Raw genomic sequence first — 7,654 nt, forward strand, 5'->3', positions numbered from 1 at the left:
ATGTTCTGAAAATGTCGCTTGTTCTGGGAACGTTAATTTTTCAGTTGCAGGGAGGTTCTGAGAACATTTGACTATGGTTCCCTGAAAGTTTTCCTGGAAGGTTTTATTAACATGCTGAGAACGGAAATTATAGCTTATTTGAAGGTACTTAAATAACGTTCAGAGAACATGTTTCAATAAGACTTTTTTTAATAACACTGCTAGCTTAATTTGGTTAACTGTTCTGAACTCCAAACACAGATACGACACATGGAAATTAATTTGCTTAGGTATTAATCATGCAAACACAATTATTATATATTTTGTTTGCACAGTGTTAGTGAGATTCAAACCTATGATCTTCTGTTCTCTATCATGGAATCAGTTCACTGCGCCACCAGGATTGAGCTAGCATGTTTTTAAATAACAACATTCTTAGAACGTTAGTTTAATAGAACCATGAGGAAACCTGTAGGAAATGTTATGCTGAAGTACTGAAATTCCCACCTAAGAAACATGGTTCTCATAACATTATGTGCTAGCAGGGTATCCTGCACCATTCCCATAATGTTGTGGGAAGGTTATATGCAAAATAACCACGGGGAAGGTTGTATGTAAATAATAACCAGCAAGACAACCACGCTCTCAGCAAGCTCTAAGAAACGTATGGTTCTCAGAACATTATGTGCTAGCTGGGTGTTCTCTTTTCAATAAAAACTATATGATGAAGTCACGTACTGACCTGATGTTATTTCGCAAAGTGTGAATTCCTATAGTGTGTGTGTGTGTGTCAATGTGAGTTTAAAATACAGTGGGGAAAAAAAGTATTTAGTCAGCCACCAATTGTGCAAGTTCTCCCACTTAAAAAGATGAGAGAGGCCTGTAATTTTCATCATAGGTACACGTCAACTATGACAGACAAAATGAGAAAAAAATTCCAGAAAATCACATTGTAGGATTTTTTATGAATTTATTTGCAAATTATGGTGGAAAATAAGTATTTGGTCAATAACAAAAGTTTCTCAATACTTTGTTATATACCCTTTGTTGGCAATGACACAGGTCAAACGTTTTCTGTAAGTCTTCACAAGGTTTTCACACACTGTTGCTGGTATTTTGGCCCATTCCTCCATGCAGATCTCCTCTAGAGCAGTGATGTTTTGGGGCTGTCGCTGGGCAACACGGACTTTCAACTCCCTCCAAAGATTTTCTATGGGGTTGAGATCTGGAGACTGGCTAGGCCACTCCAGGACCTTGAAATGCTTCTTACGAAGCCACTCCTTCGTTGCCCGGGCGGTGTGTTTGGGATCATTGTCATGCTGAAAGACCCAGCCACGTTTCATCTTCAATGCCCTTGCTGATGGAAGGAGGTTTTCACTCAAAATCTCACGATACATGGCCCCATTCATTCTTTCCTTTACACGGATCAGTCGTCCTGGTCCCTTTGCAGAAAAACAGCCCCAAAGCATGATGTTTCCACCCCCATGCTTATTTAATTTAATATTTAATTTAATGCTTCACAGTAGGTATGGTGTTCTTTGGATGCAACTCAGCATTCTTTGTCCTCCAAACATGACGAGTTGAGTTTTTACCAAAAAGTTATATTTTGGTTTCATCTGACCATATGACATTCTCCCAATCCTCTTCTGGATCATCCAAATGCACTCTAGCAAACTTCAGACGGGCCTGGACATGTACTGGCTTAAGCAGGGGGACACGTCTTGCACTGCAGGATTTGAGTCCCTGGCGGCGTAGTGTGTTACTGATGGTAGGCTTTGTTACTTTGGTCACAGCTCTCTGCAGGTCATTCACTAGGTCCCCCCGTGTGGTTCTGGGATTTTTGCTCACCGTTCTTGTGATCATTTTGACCCCACGGGGTGAGATCTTGCGTGGAGCCCCAGATCGAGGGAGATTATCAGTGGTCTTGTATGTCTTCCATTTCCTAATAATTGCTCCCACAGTTGATTTCTTCAAACCAAGCTGCTTACCTATTGCAGATTGTCTTCCCAGCCTGGTGCAGGTCTACAATTTTGTTTCTGGTGTCCTTTGACAGCTCTTTGGTCTTGGCCATAGTGGAGTTTGGAGTGTGACTGTTTGAGGTTGTGGACAGGTGTCTTTTATACTGATAACAAGTTCAAACAGGTGCCATTAATACAGGTAACGAGTGGAGGACAGAGGAGCCTCTTAAAGAAGAAGTTACAGGTCTGTGAGAGCCAGAGATCTTGCTTGTTTGTAGGTGACCAAATACTTATTTTCCACCATAATTTGCTAATAAATTCATAAAAAATCCTACAATGTGATTTTCTGGATTTTTTTTCTTCTCAATTTGTCTGTCATAGTTGACGTGTACCTATGATGAAAATGACAGGCCTCTCTCATCTTTTTAAGTGGGAGAACTTGCACAATTGGTGGCTGACTAAGTACTTTTTTTCCCCACTGTACAAGTTATTTGGAGAGGTCATGGAGAGTTCATATTCAGTAGGCAATGTGCCAAAGTATCTCTCATCCCCGGGCGGCAGGTAGGTTAGTGGTTAAGAGCGCTGTGCCAATAATCGAAAGGTCGTTGGTTCTAATCCCCGAGCCGACTAGGTGAAAAATCTGTCGATGTGCCCTTGAGCAAGGCACTTAACCCTAATTGCTCTGGATAAGAGCGTCTGCTAAATGACTAAAATGTATGTGACAAAAGCATAAATACTAATATGGAAGAGGCGCAAGACCGACGATGACCAACTTCCTTCAGTTTGTAATGTCAGAAATAAATAACTGACAAAAAACAACAACACATATGACTGTAGAAAATGACCTGGGCTAGAGGGATGGAATGATTTGACCCCAAAATCTGTCCGGCAGACTTTTTACACAACCGTGTGTGTGGGCTTTTCTTTCTCCCCACAGCTAGCCACATCTATGTAGATAATGATAAACACGCTGTCATGTGTTCTAAAATAGCCAACAAACGGCAGCATGTATCCTTAAATGGAGTGGTTCATTTCATTTTTCTAGTGTGATGAGCAACCTTGCAGTGGCATGTATTCATTGATGCCAAGGGATGCCAGGCTTCCCCCCCAAAATAAAAATAAAGAACATAAAATGTATTTTGTCTCTCTGTGTTTTCATAATTTTCCTTCAATTCTCACCGGAGGAAGCATCCGAGCAAATGAAACAGAGCCCACCTGTATGGAATGCCGTTTGGGTCTTTGCATGTCAAAAAAGCTTATTTGACACATCAAATAACACAATTCTATTATAGAATGTTGTGTGTGCTGAATTTGCACGTGCAAGCCAAGCGCCACCATTACGATCACTGTCAAAGCTGTACAATACTGCGTTGGTAATAAGGCATTATTTGTTCGACCGAATGGGAAAACGTTTTTGTGAGCATTTGAAATTAGATCAGGATCAAACAAGCAGGATCAAAAATGTTTGCAAATATCTTTGATACAGATGTTATTTGCAACTTCTGGGGTAGCTAGCTTTAGCTTAGTACCTAGCTAGCTCCAATGCAACCAGCCTGAAAACAATGACCAGTAGAAACTGCAGTCATTTTCAATATTCTTAGCAATGATTTAGGAATCCATGTGAGTAAGTATTAGCTCGGTAGCCACTTGTTGTTCTCCTATTGAAATAACTCTGTAGCCAGCTACTTAACCCTGTTGTCCAAAACTAATGTCATAAGCAGCCAGCTAGCTTCATCTGACTAGTATGGGTTGTTGCCAACTCCTCAGTAAGGAAAGTAGCTATTGGCTGTCCTAAAAGTCGCTAAATTTGCATAATTTGCCATGTGCATGTAATTGTGATGGACACTGTAGGAGAGAGGAATAACGTCCTGGGAGAGACAAAAAGTGAGTAAAAAACATTTCATTCATTTGTAGTCTGGACGCGGAGGGGTGAACGTCTCCTGCTCTGACTGCAGCTGGGAGGGACTGCTGCGTGAGGACTGGGCCGCCTGTGAGTGCTTTGGGACAGGGGTGGGGCCCGGGTGGGGCCCACGGCAGCACCCACTGCTCGTTAAGAAGAGTAAGAACGATACGTGCTTCCACGTCAGAGTCTCCAAAAGTCTTCAATAACACCAGAAAAAGTCGCTAGATTTGTCGCTAGTCGCTTTTTTGAAAATGTGTCGCTAGTGGGGTCTGAAAACTCGCTAAATATAGCAATAAAGTCGCTAAGTTGGCAACACTGGACCGGACCGAGTTATGTTTTGTGAAGCTAGCCACAATAGTGGAATTTGCGTTTCGTCTTCAAAATATAAGTCCCTATTTGAAAGTGATGCAGAAGGTTACAATTGGTGGAATCATGCCATATTTAGACATTTTTTACATTTAGCAGACACTCCAGAGTGACTTACATTTTATTGTCATACTGGTCCCCCGTGGGAAACAAACCCACAACCCTGGCGTTGCAAATGCCATGCTCTAGAAACTGAGCTACACGGGACTACAGGTTGTAGTGTTGGAATGTGGAGCAATGAAATGGAGTATCAGTCTACTTGGTGACACCCACAGAACACAACTGTGAAGAGTTTAAGTAAATATTAGGGTCGTAGCTCTTATTGCGGGACTTTGACTGTGGGAAATCACCTCCCCAGTCAGCCTATTGTGCGTATTGACATCCATATTGCACTGTTCAGCCTTACCTAAGGGTTAGGGATCAGTGAAATGGTGTATCAGTCTACTCAGTACCCAAGAGCTTTTTTACCAACGTCCTCCTCAGAGATATCAGACTCCAAAACATCCAGGATGTATTGTTTTTCCTCTGGAATAGTGTTCAATACACATCCAGCTGAACTCGCCTTCCTCTCAGAGTATGCTGCCACCAGGAGCCCAGTTGCAAAGGACATCAACATGCTGCAGACTGAAACCAATGTCCAGATGGGGTGGCTACTTCCAACTGTCAACCTGCTGATCACAAAACTTGACAGAATCAAGTTGTCCCTGAAGTACTGTAAGCCTCTGGTGGATGCGCTACAACTGGGACTGAAGATGCGCTTCTGCCACATGTTTCATGTACCGGTAGTCCTGTGTAGCTCAGATGGTAGAGCATGGCGCTTGCAACGCCAGAGTTGTGGGTTCGATTCTCACGGGGGGCCAGTATGAAAAATGTATGCACTCACTAACTGTAAGTCGCTCTGGATAAGAGCGTCTGCTAAATGACTAAACTGTAATGTAATGTAGGTTGACTGGTACAATTTTATGTGGCTCAATTCACAGTTGTTTCAGAGTCCCGCAATAAGAGCTACGACGCTAATATTCTCTGGGTGTCACTGAGTAAACTGATACCCCATGTCATTGATCCACAATCCATAGGTAAGGCTGTTCAGTTAAATATGAAAAATAAAAAGAAATGTATGCACTCACTAACTGTAAGTCGCTCTGGATAAGAGCGTCTGCTAAATGACTAAAACGTAAAATATATATATAAAAAAAATAAGTATGCCCCCAATGCAATTCTAAAGTCTAAGATTTTTGTCAAATTAACAAATAGTTGTCTTTTGTTGATTTTATATAACAACATTCCAACCTCGTTTAGCATGATCTTTTCAATTATGGCATAATTCTACTATTTGTATTCATTTGCATCACTGTCAATGACATACCTTTATTTTGAAAGCTAACCGCAAAGTCCACTATTGTGGCTAATCCTTATTGTGGCTTGCTTCACATAGATGGGTCCGACCACCATTAATCAAATAACAACTGTCTTATAAATTAGGGTTATTTTCGATGATGACACCTAGCTAGATAGTTAGCTAGCTAACTATAGCTACTGAAACAGATTATGTCGTTTTGCTATGTTTTTTGGGGAAAACATTGTTTGCATCCATCAGTTAGCTAGCTTTTTAAATGACCATCACCGTATGTGCGCGAGAAAAAAGTTTACCAGCATCATAGCATACATATCGATGAATCGTTGTGACATGAAATACGAGTGATAGTGTAATCAATGTGTAATAATTACGTAAAAAATATATGAACGCGTTAAAATATTATGTGACGTGCAGTCATATTCAGGTCCTGATTGGTCAACAAGCTTATTTGACGTCAAATAGTGTTATATGACGTGTATCTTTTTGGACACGCAAAGACCCAAACGGTGTTCCATACCCCTGTCTCTGTATGTGTAGGACATCTATGTGATGCTGTCTGGTCAAAAAGTGTATACAATTGTTGCCGCCCTTAGCATTGAATGCAACAGAAGCCAGCGAGAATTTGGCCTCTCTTGATAAAAAAAGTATAAAATAATAGCCAATCAGTGTTGAGCTAAATTGAGTGAGCTCAACTGTGAATGGTCCTGGCGCACCAAAAAAAAAAGTGTCAAGGGAAGCCAGTTTGTATTTGGCGTCACTCCTATCACATTGCATTGAGATAAATATGTAATTGACAGAAACAACTTCAATTGTTGCATCTCATGTTGTTGTCCTCCGGTGGCTAACAAGCTAGCTAAAATTGTCCCTTTCCTAAATTAGCCATGGATGGAGATAGGGATTTGGTCGTGAGGTTTTACCTAATTCTTCGTACTGGCCAATGATTATAACGGCGATTCTGATCCAACCATAAATTCATACATTGTGCCCCTGGACTGAGAGGATGGAAGTTCAATATGTAGCTAGATATAGAAGGCTAATGTTAACTAGCTAACGTTGCCCATGAAAAGAAGTTAGGCTAGTGAGCAAGCCTTTTAGCCTTTTAGCATTTGAGCCTTTTAGCCTTTTAGCCTTTTAGCCAGGTAGCCTAGGACAACAAAAAATAAATGTATGTACTGTATGACAGAGTTATAGACCATTTCGTCAACATGAAAGAAAGGAGGATGGCATTGGCGTTTCTCTTCAAGTAGGGTGAGTCAACCTATTTTTTCTACTTGCACACACACACACACACACACAAACACAGAAGTCAGTACCATGGACAGCAACCATATTTAGCTTACGTTGATTGGACTACATTTGTTTTTGGTATCTTTTTAGTTGTCACTGTATTACACTAAACATAGGCGATTTGATGATGTTGAAGTTGAAATGGTGCTGGAATAGTGGAGGCAGCTCCTGTTTTCTTTGCAACTTGGCGCAGTGGTCTAAGGCACTGCATCGCAGTGCTAGCTGTGCCACTAGAGATCCTGGTTCGAATCCAGGCTCTGTCGTAGCCGGCCGCGACCGGGAGACCCATTGGGGCGGCGCACAATTGGCCCAGCGTCGTCCAGGATAGGGGAGGGAATGGCCGGCAGGGATGTAGCTCAGTTGGTAGAGCATGGCGTTTGCAACGCCAGGGTTGTGGGTTCGATTCCCACGGGGGGGCCAGTATGAAAAATAACAAAAATAAAAATAATGTATGCACTCACTAACTGTAAGTCGCTCTGGATAAGAGTGTCTGCTAAATGACTGTAAATGTAACTCTCTGTGGTTTTAAATCAATAGTTGTTTAGTAGTCGGAAAACATTAACTTGCTTGGCCACGCTGTAGGTCATGTAACTGTTTGTTACATGCAATATGCTTTGTGGACTTCACCTGACAGAGGTTTCTCTCCGGTTTTGTGATGAAACAAAGGTGTGGTTGAATTTATTCTGCCACTGTGTCTTCTTATTGTCTCGGCTTTAGGCCTATAAATCACGGTCGCAAGGCATGTGAACTACCAGGTTATAGAGCAAATAAGGAAATTATCACAACACAGGTTGTAATATGGCT

The sequence above is a fragment of the Coregonus clupeaformis genome, chromosome 7 (genome assembly GCF_020615455.1).
Source record: "Coregonus clupeaformis isolate EN_2021a chromosome 7, ASM2061545v1, whole genome shotgun sequence".
NCBI classification, from domain to species: Eukaryota; Metazoa; Chordata; class Actinopteri; order Salmoniformes; family Salmonidae; genus Coregonus; species Coregonus clupeaformis.